The sequence below is a fragment of the Mchenga conophoros genome, linkage group LG7 (genome assembly GCF_057382185.1).
Source record: "Mchenga conophoros isolate Kocher_MC1m ecotype Shallow Benthic linkage group LG7, M_conophoros_male_GT1.1, whole genome shotgun sequence".
NCBI lineage: Eukaryota > Metazoa > Chordata > Actinopteri > Cichliformes > Cichlidae > Mchenga > Mchenga conophoros.
Genome location: NC_140532.1, coordinates 48,144,373 through 48,161,636, shown reverse-complemented (window position 1 = coordinate 48,161,636; position 17,264 = coordinate 48,144,373).

The window sequence follows — 17,264 nt, the reverse complement described above, 5'->3', positions numbered from 1 at the left end:
TGCTCTGTAGTTTAGTTGTTTCCCAGTTTAGTTTAGTTCGAGCCCCGTTTGCTGTTTGTCCACATTCTTTTGTGTTCAATAAATCACCTTCACTCCTCTACGACTGCCTGCGCTTGGATCCTCATTTATTCCACACGGCTCGCCTCGGCAGCCGTGACACTGACAGTATTTACCACCACATTTAATGCTTATTACTTCAACCTAATTGTTATATACCACAATGTATAGATTTTGAATATGACACTTATCCTATATGTCTATGTCTATAAGTTGATTAGTGTGAATGTGTGTTTGCATGCAATCTTAATGTAAGCAACTGCAATCCCTGCCTGCCGTGCATGAACAGACCATGCATCTCATCTATACTGACTAACACTGCAAAACACTGCAAGTCTTGAGCGATTTTAATGCAAATTCCCCCACCTCCCACCCTTTGCATTTCTTTATATATTTATTTTTTTTTTAAACCAGGATGAGATTACAGCTTTTAGAGTTCGTGAGTGTGTCTTTTATCCAATTTTTCTTTTAGTGTGATTAAATAAGAGTCCAGTGTCATAAAAATTCCTCTGTGAAACTGAGGCATCGACGTGGTTGGGGCTAAATGCTAATATCTGCATGAATAGAGGCTTGCTGTGTCTCAGAATACGTAGCTTACTTCCAAACTTGCTATATATAATGCTTTAAGTACATGAGGTGTTCAAATGAGGACCCGGTGAAAATGTGATGAAATGTGAAATGCTTTAGACTTCCCTCAGTGGGTATGTGCTACTTAGTAAAGAGGGAGGGACCACTCGACAATCACCAGCCTAGATGAATGAGAAATAATCAGAAACAGTACGATGCCAATGCTCTGGCAAGCTAACAGTGCCAATGCAGGCGAAACCACACATTGCACATATGCAGAGGTGCTGGTTTATACGTGGTTAAGCTTGACAGAACTTTGACAAGACTATATGTATATTTATTTACCATGGACAGCAGAATTTTGCTTTTGTGTTTTATTATGGATACTCCATTATGGTAATTAGCGAGTAAAACCCGTCTTGATGTAATAGTGCATCATTCAATTTTTGCTGTTTTCCTTAGCTCCATGTATAGTGACATTGTGTTCTGAGTAGTTACCAGTGTTGGGGAGTTAGTAGCTGAATTGAGTTACAATAAAATTACAATTAATTGTAATCCATAACAATGAAAAAACAGTTACTAAATTACAGTTACTAACATACTCAGTATAAAAGCATGGAAGTCACTTTGGGGTAGAAGAAATGACACCAGTGTGGAAGCGCCTAAACTGTTAGCTGTGGTTGTAAAAAGACTTCCTGTGACCGTCTATGGAAAAATAGCTTTCTGACTTGACCTCTGTAAAGACTTTCCTTCCAAGTCTATGGGCTCGGTCACACATTATGGATCTTACTAATAATGAATATTTTTTGGTCAAAATGGAGGATTGTCCATGGCTAACAGCTTGCGATTGTAAAGTCCTTCGCCAGTGAGCAAGTTGTTTTAAAGTCAGACTCACCTTTCATTATCACATCTACTTGTGAAACCAAGATGGCAGCACAAATCTCAAAGCTTCAAAACAGCTTTAAGCTTCATGGTTACATATGAAAATGTTTTTGTATTTCTTATTTGTAAAAAGCTGATATGTAGGGTACAACCTTCATTCATTGACTCATTTAATGCTTTCACTGTGCAGGAATGAATAGAAATATGTGAAATGTTAGCAGAAAAGACCAAATTATTTTTATTAGCTGCCTACTTGACTCAAAGGGATTTATTAATTTGGAAACATTTGCTCAGATTTTGAACTTTATTTTTGCATGCTTCTTGCATCACCTCTTACCTGCCTGTCCAGCACTTACTAGGCCAACTGACCAAGACAACAGAGAGTGTCAGGTGGCTATGTTGCAAAAAAAGAAACCTCATGACTTTCAGTGTAGAAAATTTACAACATTTTCCTTTTGAAAACAGCAACGGCTGTGAAAGATTGGTGAGTAGTCCAGGGTGCACTCAACCTGTCTCCTTTGACAGATGGATGGATAGAAATCCGCAAGGGGTACTTGAAACTGAAATTATTGGGGAAACATCTACTCCCAGTAGAGAGCGTATGGGCTTCACGAATCAGTCTAAAGAATTTTCTTTTTAATAAGGATCAAATGTAAAAAGTAAAGAATGTAAATGACTCGTAATGTCTAACATATCATTTTGCAAAAGCGAAAGCAACTATATGTATGTTATTTGCTTATTTTTTTACTGACAAATTTATAATAACTAACAAACCAAAGAGAAAAGTTTAACAAGTAAACTGTTAAGGGCCTGTTTACTACATTCAAACTCAGTATATACAGTGACTAATGACGTGTTCGTGATGCAATAAAGTGAAATGAGAACAACACCGATTGCACACTGTGGACATAAATCACATGAAGATTACCTCCCTGCAGTAAAAATTATAGCATCAGGGTTATGGTTAGACAAGTAAAACAGTTTGGTTCAGATTATGTTCAGAGTTGAGAAACTTTATGCCTGGTTAAATAGAGGATAAGATTTTGGAAATGGAATCCTAAAACTCACACTCGCTCACATGAGTGGGGGATTAAACCCAGGTCAACAGAGTTTGAGGCAATATCCAACCATCCACCAGCCTAACCACAACACCCTCACTTTCCACTATGTTAGTTCACTGTGAAAACCACTAGCTATTTCCTTCACATAATCCTAATGTGTGGGAACTGTGCAACTGACACTTTTCATGAAAGTCAACAGTCTGCAAGTTTTCGTGTTCGTAACATGACCATTTTGAGAGGGCACTGGTGGAAATGAGAGCTTCCAATGAAACTTTTATCAAAACGAGAAGTGAGAAGTTGCATTTAACGAGGACTTGCATATAAGATTGCAAAATTAACCACCCAGTATGCCACTTTCCCAGATTTTTTTCTGTTACAAAGAATCCTGACAGAGTTCCTAATTAGAGCCAGACAGGAGTTGCCAGATTCCTCTCGATGGTTTACTGAATGCTGATGTCAGAGATGCAGTGGGAGTGAAAGTTGAAGCCAACGATTCAGTTTGCCTGTTCAAATCTGAATAAGCTGTCTGGGAAAACAGGCTTAACTCATATTTTGCCCTTGCTTTCGACTATCTGCTGGACTTTAGCAGAGTTTAAAAAGGCGGTTCATATCTACATGGAAATTTATTCTTTTAGATTCATTGTTTTGATCAGAAACTTAATAAAAATCCAATTAACTCAAACCCATTTAGTGTTCACTTTGCGCACTTTCAACCCCAACTGGAATCAATCAGCTTGAAATAATTACATACTGGGTTTGCACTGTTGACTCGCCAAGATTAAATATATTGACTTTTACAATGTGTTCCTTCCATATATAAACAGTGATTTTTAACACTTGGGTATTTTATTAGAGTATTACATTTATGGTTTGTTTATGATAAAATCTCACACTTCCAAAGAAAGCTAAAGAAAGATGTTAAATGAAAAGCTTAATGATTTTTTTTAAGTGCACAATCATAGCAAAAAGAAAGGTGAGAAAGTGAATTGACTGGTATGAAGACTAATAAGACCAGTTTTATTAGTGTTGTCTTTCAGCCACAAGTGGTTCAGATTTTGAGGAGGTCAGGGGTCATCATACATCTTAATCAGCCAGTAATATGTATCAGCATGAACTCTCACCTCCAGCGTAGCCTATTTAAACACTGGATTAAATTATCCTCTTTTAACATTGCTTGTCTGCATTTACATTTTAGGTTTATACATAAGTTGTATTTCTGCTGAAGCTAGTCTCAGACTGGAAAAGAAAGACACATATGATAAATTAATGGGAAGAAATGAAGCCAAAAGCATGAAATGAAGTTGAAGAATATTAAAGTATAGGAATACTGCCTAGTATACATTTGAATAAGCAACATAGCTCATCATTGTGTGCAGAAGTGAGGAAAATACAGTTTGCGTGGACAGACAGTATGAGCTGTGGTCACCGAGGCCGTATCAGACTATGGGGACCAAGCAAACATGACACCCTTCGGAGAGATAAGTTGGACCGACCCCCCAGACGTCTGTATGTTCAGCAAATGTAATTAGGGGTCAATTAGGAGAAGAACATTTTGACACATGTCTTATATTTGGAGTGAGAAGAATCAGATATCAGCAATAGAGGAAGGTGGAAATTGTGTGGGTGATATTCAATACACTGCTGATGTTAAGTCCACGAGGTGGATTTAAGTTTATGGTAAATCATAACCCAACGACTCTTGAGTAGAAATAGTTGGTCTTGCTTTTGCTTTTCAAACGTGCCTTTATGGAATTTTTCAGCAAACAGCCTCTCACACTACTATTCCTCTGGCAAAGCTATGAAAAAAAAGAAACTCGTGCTTTTGATCCAGTGCAGTACCAGCCTTGAAATTTCTTTTGGGAGTCGCTCCACGGCATAACACATTCTGGTGAGAAAGTACACTTACACGGCTGCCATGACCTCACATTTCTACATGCGTACATAAAGTCAGTCACATATCCAGGTTTCCTACGTCACTGGATAGCTCTCTGAAACCACTAAAGCAGAGCTGTGAGTCTTGTTTTGGTAAACACTCCTCTAGAAACCACCCCGATCAGAATGTGGCTCGGAGGCTGCTGCCAGAATTAATATACGCTTAATGACATGGTTTGGCAAGCTGCCCTTGCTCTATTGATGCAACGTGGATTCTTCCAGTCCGCTTTATTATGCTAATGTAAAACATTCATCACTGATGATTCCTGCTGTCCAACCCAGCTGAATACTGGGGAGTATTTTCCCTTTGGCAGCCAAAGAGTTCTCAAGCCGAAACGGAATATTTCACATCATCAGATTTGCATCAGATTTACATACTTGAGTCCTCTACAACCTTAAGTAGGTTAAAGGCCGTGAGCCATGGTCCTGGTGCTGAGAAGGTGGCATGATGTGCCACATTTTAAAAAATGTAAACAGTAGAAGAGTTTAAAACACATAAAATAAAGTACAGTTTATCGCTCACACTCTTTGCCTGACTGAAGATCATTTAGCTTTTGTGAGTGGGGGTCATGACAACATCTGGAGGCGATCTATGATTTCAGAACAGCAGAATAGCGGCGCACTGTTAGAACCAGTACTTGACAGCCAGCAGGAGAGAGAGAGAGTCCCTCAAACACAGCATGAGCTGAATAAAGCAATTAATCAGGAAAAACGGGTACTGTTTGAGACTTTGAAGTTATAGGCTCTCTCTGTGTGTCTCTGTTCCTGGGATGGGCTCCAGGTGTGTTGCAACCCTGTGGCTGTTTCCAGGAGAGACACTCATTGCATAGAGAGAGCTGCAGTTCCTCGTGATAGGTTTTTCATGAGATAGAGCCAAATCTAAAAAAAACTTGCATCATCATCTTTGTTTATTGTAATTTAAGGAAGGATGCAGAACTGCTAAGTCTTGATATTTTTTTATAGATCGATAGATAGAACTGTATTAATCAATCATGTAAGTTCCTCCTATTATCTAATATTGCAAATCACTGTTTATTCTGGTTATTCCTTGAAGGCATAAGGAAAACAATTACAGTAAAAAAGAGCAAATACTCAAAGCAAAATGCAAAGTAGCTGTTGGACAACAGGTTAAAATGTAGCATTCTAACATTCCTACTTCTTATCTCTTTTTTGCATGGGGTTTGATGGATTTTTGGTGGTGCTACCTAAACCTAAGTCAAACAGAAAGAGGAAACCTAACCACCACGTCTGTAAATGCTGCATAGTTAAGAGTAGCATCCCTCCCACAGGCCAAAGAAATGCTTTTTAGGTTAACTGGTCATTCTAAATTGGGTATAGATGTGGTGTGAGTTGGGCCCCAGTCATTCAAACCTAGAGACAAGTTGGTAACTGCCTGGCAACCACCAGTTGCTTGGAAAAAGTTTGTATTCCTTAACTTGTGAGTCATTGCTGGAGGCTGCTGGCAGTCGATGTGAAATTGATTGACATGCTCCAGTCACGTAGGCCTAGAGATCACTCAGTGATCCCACTGTAGCCACTGGCAATAGGGAGAAATACTGTATCTATTTCCTGACCAGTTGGTCAGGCATTGTGGAAGGTTGCTTGGTGTTACTAGCTGAACTTGGTCATGAAGAAGTATAGAAAGTCTCATGGTGATTTTTTGGTCACTAGCAGGTTGTCCAATTTACCAGGAGCTTGTATGGAAGATGCCATCTTGTCTGCACTTGCCTAGTGGAAGTGAAAAAGTGAAAAGTGTGACGCAAACTGGAAACCATTCACCTATAAAGTAAAAGTTGTCAACTGTGAAATGTGCAGGTTTCAGCAGTAAGGCACAACTTTTACTTTCAGTACTACTTGGATAGTTGTTGGCCAGCATTTGCAGACAATTCGGTATCCTCCCTGTGAACTATCCGCAACGCCGCCATTCTGCAAGCAACCAGGGGTTGTTTTGTGCAGCAGCCTCTTTGTGACTGATTTTGACCTACACTGAAAAAAAGGCCATGTTGGATTTACTTGATTCAATAGTGGACATTAGTTGCACACAAATGTTTTGCTTTGGCAGAAACTTAAACAACTGAGTTAAATCAACACAACTTTTTCATATTCAGTAAACCTGTGCATTTTGTGTTCATAAAACGCGATTGAAACATGTTTAGATGAAGTAAGTTGAGCTCTTGGAATATTTTAATTCTTTACAATTCTGTCATTTTATTTCAACACTATTCAATAACTTTTACCCCAATACTACTTGGTCACTTAAATACTACATGCTGTCTTCATATTACATAATCTTCAACAAAGTCTAGAGTCTGGTTACTATAAAAATTGAATGGGTCTTCAACAACTACCATCCTTCTATCTTTATCCTGGTTGCAGGAGGGCTGGGAAATAACCCTGAAGTGATAGGTTACAAGGCAGGGTACACCCTGGACAGCTGACCAGTCTATCACATAGAAACAAACAACCATTTACACTTACATTCACAGGTAATTTAGAATCACCAGTTAACCCTAACTCTAATAACTGCATGACTTTTAACTGCAGGAGGAAACCAGAATACCCAGAGAGAAACCTGCAAACTAGCCAGAATGTGGATTTGAACCCAGGACCTTCTTACTGTGAAGCAACAGCACTAACCACCATGCCAACAATCTAGGAAATGTAGGAAAGCTATTCAAAGGAGCTTGGAAAGAAAAGCGTCTGGACTTCTTTAAGTTGCTTGAAGACGTTTCACCTCTCATCCGAGAAGCTTCTTCAGTTCTTTTTTTTTTTTTTTTTTTTTTTTTTTTTTAAATGACATCAGAAACAGCAGTATGCGACATTACGTGATGGCAGAGCTTCAGTTCATCCTTTGTCATTTTTTTTTTTTTTTTTTAAATAAATAGGACAGGGGGAATGAATGAGAGAAAGAGGGGGAGAGAAAGAAAGAAAACCAAAGGGGAGAAGAGACGGTGAGAAGGGGGGGAAGAGAGAGAGAGAAAAAAAAAAAAAAAGAACTCCTGGGTCACCTGTATGGAGAAAAAAAAAAAAAACAAACAAAAAAAACAAACAGAGGAGACAGCAAACAACAAAGAGCAACATAATAATAGAGAAAACAAAGCACCATCACAATAAACTAGCTAGTCATAGATATCAATATTTACTAAATAATAAACGATATTGTGCAGCACGCAAGATAGACAGCGCACAGTGTGCTTTGAGGCAGCAGCCAAGAAAGCTTTAGTCCGCGTCTGTGAATACCCATGTGTGCATACCTGTGTGGATCAGCATGCTTGCATTCCAAAGGTTTCTCCATGTAATGATCTGCTAGGGAGTGTGGGGGGGCCACAGCCCCGTCCTCCAGGGTGTGAAGCAGGTATGGAGGAGATCAAAACTCCAGACATCCAGAGGCCCCCAGAACACAAGAGACCAAGGAAGACCAACAGAGGGGCAGCTGCGCCACTGTTCCAGTAAGAGCTGAGGAGAGTCCCAGATGAGGGCTCGCCCAGCAGCCGCGGAGCAGAAGTCAGGGGGAGTTGCAGTGACGCGCCCGTGAGCTCCGCCGGCCCCCAGCTGTGCCTGAGTGACCGAGCCCCAGGCCGAGAGGCCGGGGGCACCCCACCTCCAAAGGGGCCCGAGCGAGCCCCAGGCCCCAGGCCCCGACAAGCGGCCGCCAAGGAGTGAGCCGGTGTGTACCCGGACGCCCACCCCCAGACACAAAGAACCACCAACACACCGACACCTGAGGGAGTCCGCCACCGGCAGGGGAAGTGGTGGTGGGTGGAGATAGGCCTCCAGACCTTGGAGGGCCTGAGGTGTCCCCAGAGAGGTGGCGTCTGATACCCAACCTGACATATAGACACAGACATACAGGCACACACAGACACAAACATCCATTCCCACCCTCATGCTCTCATATGCACTCACTCCACACTCAACCAACGTGGAGACAGACATAAAGAGACGCTGTACACACGATCACACTCCCCAAGCGTACTCTACAAACCGGGTCTAGGTACCCTTGCCCCTGGAGGGGGGAATTGCACCCAGACCCAGGTGGTGTTACCCTTTTCCCTGCGGTGGGGAGAGGCAGACCACCCCGACTCCGCAGCAGCAGGGAGGCCCCACACCCCAGACCGCAGTCGGACGGCCAACTCCTCCTACTAGCCCTCCCGCAAGCTTCTTCAGTTCTAAGGTCAAATGGTGGAGAGTCCCAGATATAAACCTAGTGGGAGTATCCCCCCACAGAGGGACAAAAGGACCCCCTGATGATCCTCTAATCGCCTGAGCCAAGGTGTGAAACTGGGCGTGGGTTCCAATCAGCCAGAGTTTCGGGTGTGTTCATTGTGAAACCTGGCCCCACCTTATCATGCGAATTCCTGAGGTCAGATGGCCCAGGATGTGAGTGGGCGTTAAGGCGTCTGGGAAGGGATCTCAAAACTGGATTATAGATGGCAGAGAGTTGGTGTCGTAAACCACCGCCTCTGTTCAAAGATGGTCGCTCACAGTGGACATAGATGGCTTCTTTCACTCCTCTTTCAAACCATCTGTCCTCTCTGTCCAAAATGTGAACATCCTCGAAAGAGCGTCCTTTATCCTTAAGATGCAGATGGACTGCTGAGTCTTGTCCTGTGGAGGTGGCTCTTCTGTGTTGTGCCATGCGCTTGTGAAGTGGCTGTTTGGTCTCTCCAATGTAGAGGTCTGGGCATTCCTAGAGGATCATCAGGGGGTCCTTTTGTCCCTCTGTGGGGGGTCCTCCCACTAGGTTTATATCTGGGACTCTCCACCATTTGACCTTAGAACTGAAGAAGCTTCTCGGATGAGAGGTGAAACGTCTTCAAGCAACTTAAAGAAGTCCAGACGCTTTTCTTTGCAAGCTCCTTTGACTACGATGACCTGGATGACTGAGAACCTTCACAGACGTAGGAAAGCTATGATTTCCTGTATTTGATGCAGAATTTTTTTGTTTTTGTAATAATACACAATAAATAGCAATAGCATGCACGTGGTGCGTGTGTAGTTGTCTGCCTCTTCTAACTCCAGTGATTTTCCTGCAGTTTGAAATCTTGTGCGATCTTGTGAATTTCATGAGTTCAGCAACTAAGCACTCTTACTAGATTGTATCATGTCGTCTCAACAAGAACAAATTAAGTTGTTGAATTTTGTACAGATTCTTCATGATTTAACTACGTTCATAGAAACATGAAATTATTGTGTTCAAATTACAAGTTAGACTTTTTTAATGCAACAACCACCCAATTTACTTTTTTTGGTATACTAAAAAAACTAGAGGTGGCTGCTCGACTTGACTGAGATGGATGCCTTCCTGAAACCACGATCTAAAGAGCGCGAGTCTGAAACCCGTGCAGTGTCGCGGGATTTAACATTGATATATTATTGACTTACTTCACTTGAACATGATATGAACAATTTAATCTAGCCTCTCTGCATATCATGTCGTTTCTACACTATGTAGTTACACTTAACTTTAAAGCATGAGGCAATTGTGTTAAATACACGCAAGATGCTTACGTAAGAGCTGGCCAATCCCTTTTTTTCACTATAGTGAAAGTCAGAAACCTCAAGTAACCATTCGTCAGCTGGATGGGGAATACACATTTTTACCTAGCAACCAGTGGTTACCATGGGGTCACTTATCAGACTCAGGGCCTGCATGACTGGGTCTTAGCAACTGAGTTTTCATCAACTCTGCCAACCAACCAGTGTGGGAATGCTCATTCTTTTCTTGCTAGTTATCGGTGGTTGCCAAATGGTCACCAATTTTTTGTTGTTTTTTTATTTTGTTTTTCTCGCTATTTGTTTGTTTGTTTGTTTGTGTTTTCAAGTTTTACCCTGGCCTGGTGATGGGGAAGGAGGGCTTACTATATTTCCAAATTTTCCCAAGAGTCTTGCAAAGTTTGTTCGCTTTGCCCTTGCAGTCATGAAGCTGTTACTAATTAAATACTAGGATATTTTTTCAGGTGGGAATTAACGGGGGAAGGGGGGGCATTTGATGGCATCAATAAAGTTATACAAAATAAAACACAGGGTGCAAAAAACTTGAGTGCAGCCGTGTAGAAGAGCTGGTGAGCAAGGCTGATTTCCAAAGCTCTGCTCTCAATAACGGAGAAAAACCTGACATTTTAGTAGGTTACCAGACTCGTGACAGATTACATTGGTATGATACTTCATGATAAAGCCAAGTTTTCTGTAACCCTTGATCTGGGATCATGTTATTGTTTATAATGGCATCAAGCAAACCAAACTAAATAACTGCAATGCTCATTAAAACTCCAAATTAAATCCAGGTTATAAAGTGTATATGAATCCAGTAAAGCTGGCTTTTTTTTATTGCAATAAAAGCCTACAGAAAAACAAAGCTAACGAGGCAGTGATCCTAACAAGTATTTGCTAATTTAAACAATGAACATGCACGCTCAAGATTAATTTTAAGTCAGTCCAACATACATGTACTGTACAGCTCTGAAGCTGCATTTAAAAAGACAAAGGCAACAACTCCGTCTTTATATCTTTCTCTTTACCTTTCCTACTAAATTTATATCCATTTATATCCAATCCAATTTTTCACTCTGTCATCATATTTTTTCTCCACTTTTCCTGCTGTCGATGCAGCAGTGCTGTGCTGACCCACCTTACAGTACTGACACCTTCCTGTCTTGTCCCATCCCATCCTGTCATGCCTCGCCTTTCCCTGTCACCCCACCCCATCCTGTCCACTTCTGTCCCATCCATACTGATTTCCATACCTCTTCTCAGACTGTCGCTTCCCTTAGTCAGTTTCTCTTAGTCTTTGTCTCTAAACTACCTTGCATTCCTTCCAGTTTTAGTCTTTAATGAACGTAATCATTGTGATATTTACCAGGCAGCTAAAATATTGACAAACACGATTTGAATCTGAGCAGAGAGCCCTTTATAAACTGTACAAATTAGCGCAAGAAAGCCAAGCCTCAGATTGTTTAAATTAGAGCAACTGCGTCTTTCAGCCTCGCTTCTTCTACACACACACACACACACACACACACACACACACACACACACACACACACACACACACACACACAGGCAGTGGGTGAAGGAATTGTTACAATCCAGCTGCCTCCCATCTGAGACTTTTCCAACCCAAGCCAAAAGATGATGCTGATGATGATGAAGTTACACTGGACAGCAGGCCAGCGTTGGTCCCATGATGACATCACAGGCTGATGTCAAGCAGATGGGTGTGGTGATTAGACAGGCAGCTGAGAGGGGTATGTGTACTTGGTGTGTGTGTGTGTGTGTGCTTGTTAGGGCAGGGTGAAAATATGCAGTGTCCTCTGGGGTTTTCTGCAGTCAGAGTTTTGGATGGACACTCGCTATTACGTTTGTGCTGGAGCAGGATAAGATTGAGGAAGAGGAGTAGAAGGAAGTGGAGGGGGAGGAGGAGAAAAGAGGAAAGATTAGCAGGAAGGAAAAGAGCTCAGATGATTGATTTAGAGGTGGAAACGATAATGGAGACTAAGAGACTGAAGTCGTTTTCACACATACACTGAAGCTCTGAAGTTTTCCAGACCAGAAAGCAAATGTCTGAAGCAGTTAGACTGGATACTAGCCCTTTAACCTGCCGGGTCCCAAGTGCAAAGTCTATCTGATGTTGGACTGTAGCAACGTGTAACTAACATATCTAAAAGTGTGCTTGTGTCCTGCTCGTTGCACACTTTATCCAGTTTTTGCCTTTACATATACCAGATAGTCAAAACTGGAAAACTAAAGGAATGTGTGGAAAAAATGCATTTTAGATAACAGTAAAAAATAAAATTTAACCTTTTTTAATGCAAAAAACAAACAAACAAACTGAAATAATGTGCACCTAACTAATACAGTGAATTCCCCTTTGCAAGTCAGCAAAGTGTTACTTGTATTGCTTTTCTATGTCTGTTATTATTATTAGTTTGTGCTCACAAACTGCAGTTCCTCCTATGGCCACTTGAGGCTGGCTATAACAACAAGTCAATACTAATAAGACTCCAACTGATCCATTTGCTCACAACCCCAAAACCTGGCTCAAAGGTGGGAGCTAGTTAACATTAGTTATCTTACCTGACAACTCCCCAGGTTTAAATATAAATTTATAAAAACATGTGGCATCCAGATCTAAAATCCAGAAGTATCTCAAACCTGTTTTCTTTCCAATGACCAGCAGTCCCGTGGTTATAAAAAGTCCAGGATACAGTAACACTGCCCTCTTCTCCATTTCTCTATGACTTCAAGAACTTTCCTGATGACTGAATACAGTCTGAGTTTGAAACGCCAAAGTGTCTACGGCAGAAATGCTCATCAACAATCAGTACTTTAAATTCAAAACTGTGTTTTCTCTAAGTCGATGTATGGAGCTGAGAACTGGCATGATGTGCCCTCTCTTCTCGGTTTTTGTTAAAGTTCTACATAAAATGTGTTAATCAACATGTCACATCAACATGCAACACGCATCTCCAGTGTTGAACTGTTACTCCAAACAGACATGTTATTACACATTATTTGATACTATGATACTTTGATAAGTAACAGTGCATTATATTGTTTAATTACTTCCTGGAGAAAGAATTCTGTTGCCTTTATCACTACTGTCATATAACTGTCATATTACATCTCAATTACTGAAGTGCATTGTCAGTATAATGACCAGTTGACAGTACAGTAACACACGCTGACACAAACTTCTAATGATGACAAATACAAATAAAGGAATATCTACAGGTGACTGCAGTGATAGTGCACAGGGAACAAAAGCATATTTGATGATTTTTGGGGTAAATAGTTTCTTTCTATTTGTTTCTTTCTACTTACTTGAGGAGCCACTGTAACACAAGTAAAAACACAACTGTAACTTTAATGTGATTACTGAATTTAGTCTTTAGTCTTTATGTACTATAACACATTACTATGTTACAGTACATTGTAATGTATAACACTGTAAAGTAACTGTAACACATTACACTATAACATGTTACACTTTGTAACCTTTAATGCTTTAAGAAATTACACCTTGTAATGTTTAGCACTGGGTAGCATATTACACTTTGTAACATAATACACTTTTTAACAGATTACACCTTGTAATGTATAACACTTTGTGATTATAACATACGGTAACATATTACACCGAACACCTCTACACCTATTCTCAGTTTCATCCACAACCAAAATAAGTTTTAATTAAGTTGGAACATTTTGGCATTCATGTCACCAAACTTGTTACTGGAAATCCATAAACCATCTGTAATCACTGATTTAGCTCATACGTGGTCCACAATACCGCATACATTTGATAGCAACTCTAATCTAATCTCTACAGTTGCTTACAGTACACCGGAGTAGTGGGTTTGGCTTAAAGCTTAATTTTGTCCTCTCCTTCCTGTCAGTAAGCAAAACCCTGTATAATTTCTTGGACTTTGCGTGGCCTCCTTGTGGCACTACATTGCACGACAAACCTCCCACGCAGTGCACAAGCGATAAGACTATATCAGCAGCTGTGGCTGCTCATAACTTTAGGTTATGACAACAGTAAACGAGGCACATTATGCGGTACTGCCAGCATTAAGAAAGCAAAAATATTATTTGAGGAATGGGTAGGATATTTGAAAATAGTAACAGGAGACACGCAGGTACACAAACTTGCTTTCTCAAAATAGAGGCCAGGACAAAGAGTCTTTATCAGATAGCAGGCTAGAGATGAGTCATGTGTGGGTGAAAGTAGGGCAGTCAGAGAACGAGAGACACAGGTATTCATGGGTGGAATGTTACCATGGAGCGGAGCCACAAATCATAGCCTCACCTGTCTGCTTATACACTGCAGAAAATGTATGGATAACTATGCGTATGACTGAATGGATAGAGTCTTAAAGAAAATGATACAAAGAAATAACATAAATCAGTTACAGTGTAGAAAATGTAACATGAGAGTCAAATGGGACACCACATTTACGCAGAAGAAATTTCTAGTATCTTACACTGACAAGTTTTGACTAGCTAACATGCTACTGAACGGAGAATGACTAACAGATTTGAACGGAGTAAACAGTTGTTTATACCACAGTGGAAAGGACTTTTGTATTTGAAAAGTACAAAATCATAAAAACTGTGCGCTGTTAAGCATTGAGGGTTTAGATGAGAAAGCTGTGGCTCGGTTTGGTGATCTTCTTTAAAAATAGAAACTTAACATTTTGTTGATAATGTAGGACTTTTGTCAAAAACAGATAAAGGAAGAAGCTTGGCAACCCAAACCAACTTGATACTTTATTTATTAATTAATTAATTAATTTTTGGTGTAGAGAGTATGACTGCATGTTACATAACTTAGGGTTTGTTTTGCTGCAGTGAAGCAACTTCGAATATGGCCCCACAAACCCAGGAGGTTCGTTTATAGACATGCAATTTACTTTTATAAGCTCAACTTTTAGTAGATGAGAGTCAGGGATGAGGAAGGAAAAAATAAGTCTGCCAATGTTTGCATGGCCCGCTTAAGAAACGGTGCCCAGCAGAATGATAAAAGATTATGTGTGCGCAGTTATGAACGCGTCTTAAAATAAAATGACCAACACAGAAACTGATATGTTATGGTAAACATACAGATTTAGTGATACGGTGGAAGTCTGTAAGTGTTTGGACAGTGATAGACTTTAATTGTTTTGGCCCTGCTCCAGCACTTAGTGCAGTACTTGTGAGAGGAACAATGCCTTTGAGGTTCAAGTGTTGACTCTTGGTATAAAGGGGTTTCTGGGTGTTCCATACTAGTTGAACATTACAGGAATATTTACACACTGTAAGCCAGCTATTTTTAATTCCTTATCTGTTCATCCATTTCTTCAATTTCTTAACTGCTTGTGTTCCAGTGCAGTTAGTGCAAAGCATAAAGCAGCCGAAAACTTGCCTCAGGGCAAGAAAATACAAAACAAAGGCAAAAAAAAAGAAGATGTGACGTGCAAAAATTTACACTTCAGACAATGTTTACCTTTTTTTAAAAAAAAAGAGTGTTTAATATACTAGCTGCTGACACTGTGGAGGGCAGGGCAGGAATGCTGACTGCCAGACTGTAACAGTCGAGGCAGACAGGTAGTGAGGTCTGTAGTGGTTGATTGCTGGCCAAGGGGGTGTGGGTCCACTTCCTTTGCCAGCGTCGTGTCAAATCTTTGCTACTAGGTGGATGGAGAGATTCTGATGATGAAGTGCCCCGTCATGGCACAAGAATTAGGGAGGAGATGAAAGACTTAGGGTAGGCATGGATGCTGTCTACACTGACTTTTTAAATATAAGGTGAGTAGATCCAAATATCTCCAGCACTGGTAAGCAGATAGGCTTACATGGGTGTGTTTGCATTCCTTGTTTTTGGCTGGGCCCTTCTTGTGTGTATCCCTCCAGTTGACAGAAGCTTCCTGATGTAGTAATTGTCTTCTCTTTTTTTTAACTAGACTGAGGCGCCCTGTAGTCCACAGCACTTCAATCACCTGCTAGACAGCCGAGAACAAGTTCAGTGAAGGACTGCAAAGTAAAGCGGAAGAGAACAGACAAGGCTTTGAGGTGAGTGTAGGAATGTTAAAAATGTCACAAGGCGCAGAGGCCAGTCACTAAAGCACTTCAACTAGCATGAAGTGGCAGTAGCCATTCTCGACGCTGCATAAGTTTGGCTTCATTCAGTTCCCCTTGAACTACATGGATCTGAATTATGGCCTTCTCTGTAAAAGGAGCCTATAATTGTTAGTGAAATGAATAGTAACAAGATTAGACCTGGCTTGCCTTTGTGTCTGTAATAACTCCACCTCTGTGGCATTCATAACACAAGCCTGGGTCAGAGTTAAGAAAGCGAAAGGATAAAATAAAGCAGCAGCAACATTCTTATCCAGTGCTCCCCTCCCTTCTCTTTTCCTTCCTGCAAAATCATATCTGGCTTGTCTCTGCTCCTGGCCCCCGGAGAGCGAGAGGGGGAGATCTGTCTGTCCTCAGCGCTTCCTCCCTAGCCTCGCCAACATGGGTGGCGCTGGGAATGTTGCATAATTGCGGGTGGACAACATAAAATTATGAGGTCATCGCCCTTTGACCGAAGGTATGCCTCCTTACACTCGAGCAAGTCCTTTCCTTTCCTCTGATGTAGTGAAAGTAGGTCAGTCTAAGGTTACGTCAGGCTACAATAGGTGCATGAATGTATGTAAGGATAGAGACAATGACACTGAGGTATTATGTCATAGTTCAAAAAATAAAATAAAATAATGGCAGAGGCTGAAGCAAAAAACAAACAAAACAAAAAAAGCTACAAAAAAAGCATTAGTTGTGATTTACTAATCACACTGATGGACAGAACCAACAAGGATTGGCCACTTCAAAGAGTAACTGGAATAATATCAGTATTAGTCTCACATGGAACTATTGCAGCCACTATTTGACAGATCAGTGTGAAATGTAGTACATGCATAATGCACAGCATTTAAGAATGATGATGGTAGAGTTATTCAGTAGCACCATAGTGATGATGATTTATAGCCTGTGCTGCGGACATTACTTTAAAAAGTATTGTATTACACATTACACATTAGTTTTCTTAAAAGTAACGCAGTGCATTACGTAGGACCACTACTTGTCACATTACTATAACATTACTGAATAACAAGAGCTGAAATACACTGTCGCATGATTGTCAGTCAACAAAATACCTGAGGCTATAGTCCCAAGCACCAACACATAACAACACATCAAAAGTTGTTGATTCTTTTCCTCCTCCCTGCATATGAACCAAAA